Below are 11,595 nucleotides of genomic sequence, written 5' to 3' on the forward strand. Positions count from 1 at the left end.
CCGCCAGATCCGGCACTGCCTAACAGTGCGGCAGGCGATGCTGTATTACTCTGCCCTTGTCATACCGGATATTCTATATGCGTCGAATGCGTTTCTCCCAGGACTGTCCGCTGAGCAGCGGAACACAGTAGCCAAACTGGATAAACGTTGCATCCGTTGCGTGGCCGATGAGCACCCATTGGCCCACACTCTTCCCCTGTACACCAGGCTGGTTGTCTGCCCAGTGCTGGAACGAGGGGAATGCTAGCTCCGACTCCTGACATTTAGAATCCGTTCTGGAATCGTCAGTGAGCTGTTGTCGTCCCGAATTGTATTGCAAGGCCCGCCGACAGGCATGACCACTCGAGGTCAATTGGGACGCAACCTTTCCCTCCCCCTGGCCCACAGTGCTTCTGGCGCATGCCGACCGCTTCTAGCCAGCTGCCGACTCTGGAATGGCCTGCCCGACTGTATGAAGTCCATAGTATCTGTCCGTGAATTCAAACGCATGCTACGCGTATTCTACTTTTTTTTTTTTTTTTTTATTTACTTGAAAAAGCACATAACCACCAGGAAAGCTGACAAAGAAAAAAGAGTAAGAAAAGACAGATAAAAAGAGAGCTGAGAGAGAGAGAGTTGGGGTACGGTTAGGGGAGGACTAGACATTGAATGGTGGTCGCCACAGTCACAGATAGTAGCAGTGCTGGTGAGGCTACAGGCACTCCACTGACCATTAGGTCTCAGTATCGCCATGCCGGTAACGCACCAAGAGACAAAAACGGAAGAAAATCTGAAGCGCAATACATGAATGGTAATTACAATATAGGTAATAGGGAGAGTGGTGACCAAGAGAGGACAGTATAGACCGTTAGTATGGGGTGCTTCAATGCACATCCCCAAACCGAGAGGTGCAATCTGGAAAGAACAGTGAGACGATCAACATGATGGGCTTCAAAGCACATCCCAAGACCATGGCTGGTCTGAAATGTGTTTGTTCACACCTTTTTTAAAAGCTGTGAGTGGAGAGTGATTGGCCAGACGGGGAAAGACGTCCTCGGGGAGGCTGTTCCACAATTCAAGGAAACAGTACGGGAAGGAACGTCGAAGGTAATCAGGACTGGTGCCGGGGGTGGTGTTTAAGAGCTGTTCCCGGTGCTGGCGCTGAGCATAATGCTGCTGGCGGGTTCGAACAGTATCGGCCCGTGGTTTTGGGGGAGGGCGCATGCGTGTCAGACGGGGTGGGCCCTTGCAGTTAACTACCTTGTAGAGATAGGACAGCCCTGCGACCGTCCGTCTGGCCCGCAGACTCTGGAGGACGGTGGTGGGTCCAATCATCTGCATGGCCTTGCGCTGTGCTGTGTCCAACTTCCCAAGGTGGGTCTGGGCAGCACCAAGCCAGGCTAGTGGGGCATACTCAAGTATGGGCCTTACAAAGCCCTTATAGACGGTTAGGCGTCCAGCAGCATCCAGGATGGGGGCTGCCTTTCGCATGAAATGGAGGCGTTGATGTGCGCGCACAGAAAGCTGGTGGAGGTGGGCGCTGAAGTTGAGCTTCTCGTCGAACACCACCCCAAGGAGCTTCAACTGGCTGCTGACAGGAACAGGGGTGCCAAGGAATTGGACAGGGGGGAAGTCTAGAGGGGCCAGCTTCCTGGTCACGGACATCAGCTGTGACTTAGAGGGCTCAAAGGTAACCCTCCAAGTACTTCCCCAGGCTTCCAGCTGGTTTACGGCTGTCTGAAGTGCAGCTGCGGCGGCCTCTGTGGTCTGTCCAGGCATGACAGACGTGTATAACGTAGTATCATCAGCATACACGGCGATGGAGACGCTGGCAGGTAGCTGATCTTCGGCGTCGTTTATGTATACTAGAAACAATGTGGGCCCTAGGATGCTGCCCTGAGGGACGCCTGACCGGATGGTAGAGGGGGTAGAGGTCTGTCCCACTTCGGTTAAATGTAATGGCTTTCGTAACCTGCTGATGAGACTCGATAGAATCATGCCACGATGACCCGACTTGTAAATTTGAGATCCATTTTTTCTGCTCGTCTTGACCCTGCCTCCCCTCATTGCTACTTCCGTTTTCGTATTTTTATTTTCATTTGTTTTCTCTTCATTTCTGACTCTTCTTACTGGTTGTCATCGCTTTCATAATATTGGGCAGAACTGCCCGTTTGCCATGCGATGTAAAATAAATAAACAACAACAACAACAACTCGCCATAGATCGGCTGGTGCTACACGTACACCAGGTACACGTAGATCTAGATCTACATGTAGATCTCAATCTGCGGACAGATGTCGGTCAGTGTCACGCTCGGGTGCTACGCACGAGTCCCGCCTGAGGGCCCGGGGGGCCACATGGGTCACCCAGACGGCGCGAGTCGCACCGTTTCTCCAGGCACCGAGATAGTAAGTTCTAGCTCTGGTACGTCAGAATCTGACGATAGTGACTCCGACGGTCCTAGTAGTGGCTCATGTGACATGTCCGTCATCCGACGACTCGGCTGCCCACGAGCATCGCCGTGGTAGCGGCGCGGGCTTCGATCCTAAGGGGTTACCGGTTAGTGGACGACTCTGTATGGTCTCCCCCCCCCCCCTCGCACATGGCCTCGTACCTACGGGAGCACTGCCGTGGTTCCCTGTCCTTCGCTGAGCGTCGACGGGTGCGGAAACTGTGTCCCCGACCGGACGTGGAGGAAACGCGATGTCCACGCGTGGACCCGTTCATGTCGGATGTCCAGGGCCTGGCCAATGCCAAGAGAGCGGATAGAATGCTGGCCAACATCCAACAAAAGGTTACGGATGTTTTCCGTTCCCTGGCCGCGCTCTGGGCTGCTATTGAGCAGGGCCGGCCGGTCCACGAACTGACCGAGCTGGTCCAGATGGCGATCGTCATGACGGGCGACGCCTCGAATGTATTGTCGGAGACACGCCGTCAGCGCCTCATGGCAGCGCTGCCAAAGAGATACCCCAAGAGCCTGCTGCAGGGCTTGCGTCCTTCCGGTGATCTCCTCTTCGGTGATGGATTTTCCCGGGAGTTGTTGTTGTTGTGTTTATTTTAATTCGCAAACCAAACGGGCAGATCTGCCCAATGAAAAGGTGGCGAATGCAGATAGAAAGCAGTAATAAATGAAATTGGGGACTGGTGTAATTAGGATAGAGGTGGAGAAAAACTAAGCCAGCTGATCATCAAACAGGACGTTTGGTACTCTAGTCTAGGTACTAAGGCCAGTAAGTGTGTGCGGGATCATGCTGGCGCGGAACTGGCGGAGCGTGGAGATGGCACGTATATCGCTGGGTAATGTGTTCCACAGCTGGGCGCCCCGAAACGCGAGGCAACCCTTGCCGAACCTGGTGGAAACTGGCGGTTGGCGCAGACCCATGGTGGAGTGCAACCTAGTTGGGCCAGCCGACGAAGGAACTAGGAGGGCTTGCAGTTCAGAACTTGCGTGCTCATTCCGAGACCTCCAGACCAGAACGATGAACTTCTGCCTGAATATCTCGGATACTCTGTAGGTGTCCAATTGCAGCAGGAGGGTACGCGCGGAGGTGTGATGCGAGAGTCCGAATACCGCCCTTGCCGCCCGATTCTGCATGACTTGTAGCCGATCCAATTGGTTGGCAGTAAGAAGCGGGGAAAACGCATTGGATCCGTACATCAGGTCAGACATGATGATCGCTTTAAAGTAGAGAACTCGGCTCTGATGAGTCAAGCAGCGACGCAACCTCCATAGTGCTCCGATCCTCTGGGCCAGTCGAGCGGTGCAGCGATCAACATGGGGCGTCCATGACAGATCCGAGTCGAGGAGCACTCCAAGATACCTGGCCGCAGTAACGACAGGAATCGGCGTTTCATGACAGTTTACATTGATCGTATGCTGGGGCTGCTGAGGCTGCCTGTTGGGGTATACAGGGATCACTTGGCTCTTGGCTGCATTCAAAATGAGACCACGGGTCTGCAACCAGTCAGCAAGTGCAGAAACCGAGGCCGATAGCGTAGCAGATACCGTGTCCAGGGATGTGCTGCTGCTGATCAGCGCAATGTCATCGGCAAATTGAACTGATGAAGACTGGTTAGCTATGGTTGGAACTTCGCGGGTGTAGATACTGAAAAGGATCGGTCCTAGAACAGAACCTTAAGTTGTGGCACGCCACAGGATGGTGCAGAAATGGCACTCTGATCCCGTCCAATACAGATACGCTGAGTACGGCCCGACAGATAGGCGGAAAACCACTTTAGGGCTGTCCCTGTTATGCCGATATCGAATAGGTCCTGGAGTAGCCGTTCATGACGAACCTTGTCGAATGCCTTTGACATATCTAGAAGGCATATGCCAGTACACAAACGCTTGTCCCGTGCACTAAGAATACGATTTAGCATAAGTACCAGGGCATCCTCCGTTGAGTGGCCTGCGCGGAATGCAAACTGAGTCGTGGGGAGGGTACCAGATATGTCCAGAAACTGGGCTAGCTTCTTTTGTACGACTTTCTCCAAGAGTTTTGATAATATGGGAAGTAGGGACACTGGACGGAAGTTAGTGGGAATAGACGGGTCCCCAGCTTTGAACAGCGGGATAACGTGTGCGAGTTTGAAGGCTGTGGGGACAGTGCCATTGACAAGCGAGGCATTAAACAACGTGGCCACGGAAGTAGTTAGTGCGGGGCAGGTTCTGGCACACTTTTTGACCTTTGACCTTTGGTCCAAATAAGGCACACTGTGTCGGTCGTGCTGGGTCTGGCCCCGGGATCCCCCAGAGTTTGACCTTTGACCCCTGGCATGCCATAAATGTCATCATGTTCTTTTCCGTGGCGACCGTGCACTTGTGCAAGTTCGTTGTATTCGCACCGGGGAGTAGTAAAATACGTACTATACCCTGATTTGCACATCGTAGATGTGCAGTGAATGACATATTGCGCATGCGTGCATACGCACGCGGAGCGTGTGACCTTCAGTGGTCCTATGCGTGTGGAAAAGACGCAGTGCAACACAAGGTGTACTAGTACACGTGTCATTATACTACTCCCTGATTCGCACTTCGTAGATGTGCAGCAAACAAGTTCACGTTCCGTGCATTCGTTTTATTTGCACATCGTAGATGTGCACTGATTGACAAGTTGCCCATGCAGAGCATGCCTAATCGGCTTTTCGATCGGTTAAGAGAATGTTCAAATTCGGCCATATTATGAGCCCCAAGATCAGAACTCGGATCAACGTAGTACTTGAAGTCACCGTTCCCATTACGTCATGTACATTTACACACACTCTGTTGAAGCACTGAAACATCGGTTTTCGGCGAATTCAACAAGCGAAATTTGAAAATTCGGCGAAAAGATGGGTGATTTCTTCAAAACCACTTTCTTCGGCGAATTTTTCGGCCGGCCGATTTGGGAAATGCCTACTATCCATGCAGGTGCATTAGATGCATATTTCTATTTTGATCGTGATACAGTAAGAATCAACCGGCTACGCCCGGAGTATCATGCATCAAAACAAATATTGAAGGGGTGTCACAGTGAAGCAGTGTTGCTACGCACCGCAAATCCCCTCTGCACTGCACCGAATCTATACTGGAGAATCCAGAGTGACCAGCAAAGAGTCACAACCCGCACGTATCCAGTCACACTAAGGCATATCCACCATTCCCCACATATTCACTGTAACAAAACACAATACTGTTTACTATAATGCACTTTTATTTAAATAGACTTGGATGAGTCTGTAGAAGAGAACACAATGCACGCACACGCATGCATGCGCGGGCACACACACACACACACACACACACACACACACACACACACACACACATCTAGGTTATAGTGCTATACACATATCTAGGGTTTAGGAAGCACGAGAATGTGTCGAAGCACCCACACATACCCCTTCATGCAGTGTACTTCAGTAGCCCAACACATTACGACTGCACAGGACCATCACAAAACACATTACGACTGCACTGTTACTACACTACACACACAGTTACTACACTACGCCTGTTACAAGTACTTACAAATAATTTTGAAACAAATGGCACATCCCGAAGACGGCAGGTCCAGACCTTCATACATCATCATCATCTGTAAAACCAAGCATGAGCGCACACAAACACTATTAGTGTCACGAATACGGAAGCAGGGTATTAAAGACAAGAGGATACGAAACAAGTAAGTATCGCTATAACGAGGGGGATAAGTATACATGTAGACAGAGCAGTGCTTACTTACAGGGTCCTAATACGCTCCACGGCGTCCCGGTAGTCGGACTGCAACAGCAGCCCGACCTGCCGGCCCTCCCAGTAACGGGTTAGATGGGCCGCACCCGCCAGGTGTGCGGCCACGGCTGGGCCTCCCACCAGCCTTTCTCCACTGTAAAAACGAAAGAAACCGCAGAAAGCACAGTGTCATAGAGCTCTTTTGTTGGGGGAGAGAGCTAGGAGCACTGCACACTTACCATTTGTCACAATCAGGGAGTCGTACTCAAACTAGGGAGGTGACACGGCACAGAAATTCGTGTCACAGGGGTTGACTCGCACCCGTGACCCCTCGTTGTTATTTTTGGAATAGTTCAGTCCAGTCCAGTCCGAAAGGTCATACTCGGATCGACTCGCCTTCTGTACTTCACCTCCAAGCGTGCCGCATGGGTGTCTAATTATTGAGGCAGCACATTTCGTTTTAATTAATACAGCCCATCACTCGCCAGTATTCTTTGAAAGACTACCAGCAATTTGTTTACCTCCTGCCATGTCCGAACTAATTGATAGCAGTGATGGCAACAGCAGCAGTTATGACACGGCGTGTAGTGTTACGGTAACTGTTCAGAACTGTTCTGAGTCGTATCCTAGGTTAATCCGAATACTAAAAATTGACCCAAATTGCACATAGCACGAAGCTGGTTTTTGAAAATTGTAAGTCGTGTATCTGCCCCATTTCTTCTTTATGACATGCACAATACACCAGTCTTCCTAAACAACACATTTCTAGCAGGGGTTAAGTACCATATAAGAGAAGTACAGCCAGTGATATTGTCATGTTGAAATACTACAATTTTGACACAAATTACACATAACACGAAGCCAGGTTTTGAAAAATGTAAGTCGTGTATCTGCCCCATTTCTTCTTTATGACTTGCACAATGGTCCAGTCTGCCTAAATAACACATTTATAGCAGGGGTTATGTACCATATTAGAGAAGTACAGCCAATGATATTGTCATGTCTAAATACTACAATTTTGACACAAATTAGACATAACACGAAGCTGGTTTTTGAAAATTGTAAGTCGTGTATCTGCCCCATTTCTTCTTTATGACTTGCACAATACACCAGTCTTCCTAAACAACACATTTATAGCAGGGGTTAAGTACCATACAAGAGAGCTACATTGTACATCTAGTCATACTGTCATAAACAGCCAGCATTTTTCCTGCAGCAGTCACACCACCATCATCATTATTTCCAGGGAAATCCTCTTACATTGTCAGCTCCTACGTCGTTAGATACAATGTAGGGGGCTGTAGGACCGGCTCGTCAAAGATAGAGAACCTGAACAAGCGTGCTCGGGACGTCTCAGCAATCGTAGTATGCCTGAGCACTCCAATAAAAACTTGATCAATGGCAAAATCGTTCCCCACAGAAAAAATAATCATACTTTGCGGGTCTCGCGTTGCACGCTTGGAGGTGAAGTACAGAAGGCGAGTCGATCCAAGTATGACCTTTCGGACTGAACTGGACTGAACTATTCCAAAAATAACAACGAGGGGTCACGGGTGCGAGTCAACCCCTGTGACACGAATTTCTGTGCCGTGTCACCTCCCTAGTTTGAGTACGACTCCCTGGTCACAATATATGATGAGAAAGAGGCGGCGCTTGACGCACCGCCTCAGGTGCTGGAATAGGGGTATTACCCCTGACATTCGAACGCTACAGTGACAAGTGAAAGCCATTTGGACTGTAATGATACTGAAGTGAAGGTGTGAACCGCAAAGCAAGACCTTTACCTTCTTCCTGTCGAATTCGCTCCCCAGCTGCATACCGACATCATCCGCTAAAACCCAATCATACCAAGTAACGCAAAGGTCATCAGTTGACCTTTTGGACTTCTCAACTCTTATCCAAAACCACCAAGAGGAAAAAACCAGGATGAAGAAGACGTCAGTTGTAGAAGCGTTTGTGGAGGAGTTGTTACATTATTCTCAGTAAATAGATATGGCTGATACATTCGGTGTAGACGTGGACGACCGGTCGTGGTCTCTCACCACGGGTCCTTTACTAATAGAAAGGCGGACGCCAATAAGAACTGTTGTGGAGGTGGCAGATCAAAACGCGCAGCAAGAAATTTGGCACGTCGATGGTAGACTCCATCGGGAGGACGGACCAGCTCTTGTTGATAGTAGGGGAGTGTCCGCCTGGTGCTATGAAGGTCGCCTTCATCGCGTTAATGAACGGGCTTGGATAGGACGGGGTAGCATCGAGTACTACCTCAACGGTGCCTAGAGCCGGCGGTCCTGCAGCCAGTTATTGTGACGCCACATGCTGTATTCTACGGTGGTATCACCAAGGAAGGCTCCACAGGGAGAATGCGCCAGCGGTTATACACAGGGAAGGTAACAATCGTGTACGGGAGTGGTACCGATACAACCTTCGGCATAGGGAAGATGGACCTGCTTTCATCTCTCAGGAGGAGGAGGGTGTCTATCAGTGGTACCTCAACGGGGTGTATTACGGTGACCACCATCAAGACCAGGCAATACACCCCATGGAGCTGCAGTACATCAATGTAGTGCCTACTAAGGTAGACTCGTCAGCAATAAGTCATGAGTCCAGTTGTGTGATTTGTCAGGATGCCCTGGATCGTCCTCTATCCAAGTTGGAGTGTGGTCATGAATTTCACTTCCACTGTATCAAGGAGTGGATCAGTTCTGCCCCCAGCCCTACTTGCCTAACCTGCCGCTACTCCATGACTGCTGAGGACTTGGTTGAGTTCTTGTAGTAATACATGACACAGCTGCATGTAGGCGACTACGAATGACCAGTCATGTGCTACAGACGGACACGGACACGCCACCCTAAGTAGCCATGAGCGGCTCTTTGGACAAGGGCAACAAAGCACCCCGTGGGCGGCCAAGGTTGACACTAGCCACAAGTCTGCTCGCTCAGTTGAATAAGCTGGGTGTGCCCATGAAGACCATGGAAGACCTTTCCAGGTGCCGGCAACAAGCAGAGGACAAGACAGACTGGAAGAAACTGTGCAGCTCGACACTCGAGGACAAATCAGTATCAGCAGCTACTACACCTTGCTGATGATGCTCACAAGACAGAAGTGGGAAAAACACTGAATTTCTTTATTTAGTGCTCAACTACGCGAAATGTGTTATTATTATTATACATGTTCAACTGTACTCAGTCTGGCTGACTGCCATTCTCTACCACACATTACCGGACACTGTTGTGGGTGTCGTCGTTATCGTCGTCGTTGTTGATGTTGTTGTTGTGGGTTGTTGTCGTCGTTATCGTCGTCGTTGTTGATTTTGTTGGTGGCTGTTGTTGTCGGTTGTTGTCGGTTGTTGTCGTTGTTTGTTGTTGGTTGTTGTTGGTTATTGTTGGTTGTTGTTGGTTGTTGTTGGGTGTAATTGTTGGTTGTTGTTGGTTGTTGTCGGTTGTTGTCAGGTGTTGTGGGCTGTTGTTGGTTGTTGTTGTCGGTTGTTGTCGGTTGTTGGGTGTTGTTGTCGGTTGTTGGGTGTTCTTGTTGGTTGGTGTTGGTTGTTGTTGGTTGTTGTCGGTTGTTGGTTGTTGTTGGTTGTTGTTGTTCCAATAATAATAATAAGTCAAACATACAATCTTTTATGGTTGTTGGTTGTTGTTGGATGTTGTTGTCGGTTGTTGTCGGTTGCTGATTGTTGTTGTTGGTTGTAGTTGGTTGTTGTCGGTTGTTGTTGGTTGTTGTCGGTTGTTGTCGGTTGTTGTCGGTTGTTGTTGGTTATTGTTGGTTGTTGTTGGTTGTTGTTGTTGTGTGTTGTTGGGTGTTGTTGTTGGTTGTTGTCGGTTGTTGTCAGGTGTTGTCAGGTGTTGTTTGCTGTTGTTGGTTGTTGTTGCCGGTTGTTGTCGGTTGTTGGGTGTTGTTGTCGGTTGTTGGGTGTTGTTGTTGGTTGGTGTTGGTTGTTCTTGGTTCTTGTCGGTTGTTGTCCGTTGTTGTCGGTTGTTGTTGTTGGTTGTTGTTGGTTGTTGTTGGTTGTTGTTGGCTGTTGTTGGTTGTTGTTGGTTGTTGTTCTCGGTTGGTGTCGGTTGTTGGTTGTTGTTGTTGTTGTTGTTGGTTGTTGTTGGTTGTAGTTGGTTGTTATCGGTTGTTGTTGGTTGTTGGATGTTGTTGTCGGTTGTTGTCGGTTGTTGTCGGTTGTTGTTTGTTGATGTTGGTTGTTGTTGGCGATTGTTGGTTGCTGTTGGTTGTTGTTGGTTGTTGTCGGTTGTTGTCGGTTGTTGTCGGTTGTTGGCTGTTGTTGTTGTTGGTTGTTGATTGTTGTTGGTTGTTGTCGGTTGTTGTCGGTTGTTGTCGGTTGTTGGCTGTTGTTGTTGTTGGTTGTTGATTGTTGTTGGTTGTTGTGGGTTGTTGTCGGTTGTTGTCGGTTGTTGTGTTTTAATCGTTATTTTGTTCATTATCCAGGAGGATGTTGCTATGATACAGTACCATTTTTTCGCATATTTGAGACAAGTTTGTGTAACGTTAGTGTGACGTGGGGTATGCTGATTGGATGTGAGGTGGTGAGAGTATGCTGATTGGCCGATAACAATTAGTGGAAGGGATAAAGTAATGCGCTGCTTGTGCAGCTTAACCAAACACATGGTCTGTGGGAAACACCTTAGTAAAATAAATATAATAATAATAACATGAATTGCCACCGGCACCTGAGAGACTCGAGCCCCGCAACCTTGTTCAAATCGGACTTGGTAGCTTCGTACTGGAACTTAATCTTCTTCTTTTTGAGGTATGACCATACAAAACGCGCTTGGATTTTTTCATTTATTGTATTTTTTATTTTTTCATTTTTTTTTCCTTGCGACATTTTTAGCAGATGTCCACTCGTGAAACAAAGGTGAATCTGGAACGAGTAAATGGTCCATGTCAAAGGCATGACGAGTCTCGAAGTCTTCACATTCATGATGGAACCTTGTCATGATTGACGCATTCCTTGATGGTGCGCACACGAAATCACCCTGCCCCATCTTTTCCAATTCCATTCTTTTCACATCCTGCAACACATACCCTACTAGTATCAGTGGGGGGTGCTAGAATCAGAAGAGGCAAGGCAGCACTCTTCCGTGGATGTATTACTCGACACAACACCACCCATACTTGTTTTCTAGAAGTTTTGACTATAATGATATATTGCAGTAGGAAGTAGTATATAGTCAAATAGGATAGGATAAGAATGAATGATCAGCTGTCTGATAAAGAATGCAGTTCATTAAAGACTTATTGGAAGCTCTCTACCAGCTGATCGTCTTGTTGGACGGCGACACTGCATAATGATATGAAGCTCTCAGTTAGCTGTTTCAGTTCCGTGGTAGAAAGTGTCATGTGCGCGTCCAGAGCAGGATGAAAACATCTGGGCTCCACGTGGATG

At 48.8% G+C, this 11,595-nt stretch overlaps 1 long non-coding RNA gene across 1 annotated transcript; it reads right to left on the reverse strand.

Annotated features, from left to right (window-relative positions):
- Positions 1-5,682: 5,682 nt before the first annotated feature.
- On the reverse strand, positions 5,683-6,339 carry LOC135807008 (uncharacterized). Its single transcript, XR_010551410.1, has 3 exons — positions 6,204-6,339; positions 5,990-6,056; positions 5,683-5,695 (listed from the first exon to the last, which is right to left on the reverse strand). It is a non-coding gene; the product is annotated as an uncharacterized LOC135807008 (long non-coding RNA).
- Positions 6,340-11,595: the final 5,256 nt, after the last annotated feature.

Source organism: Sycon ciliatum, chromosome 1, assembly GCF_964019385.1.
Source record: "Sycon ciliatum chromosome 1, ocSycCili1.1, whole genome shotgun sequence".
Classification (NCBI taxonomy): Eukaryota; Metazoa; Porifera; class Calcarea; order Leucosolenida; family Sycettidae; genus Sycon; species Sycon ciliatum.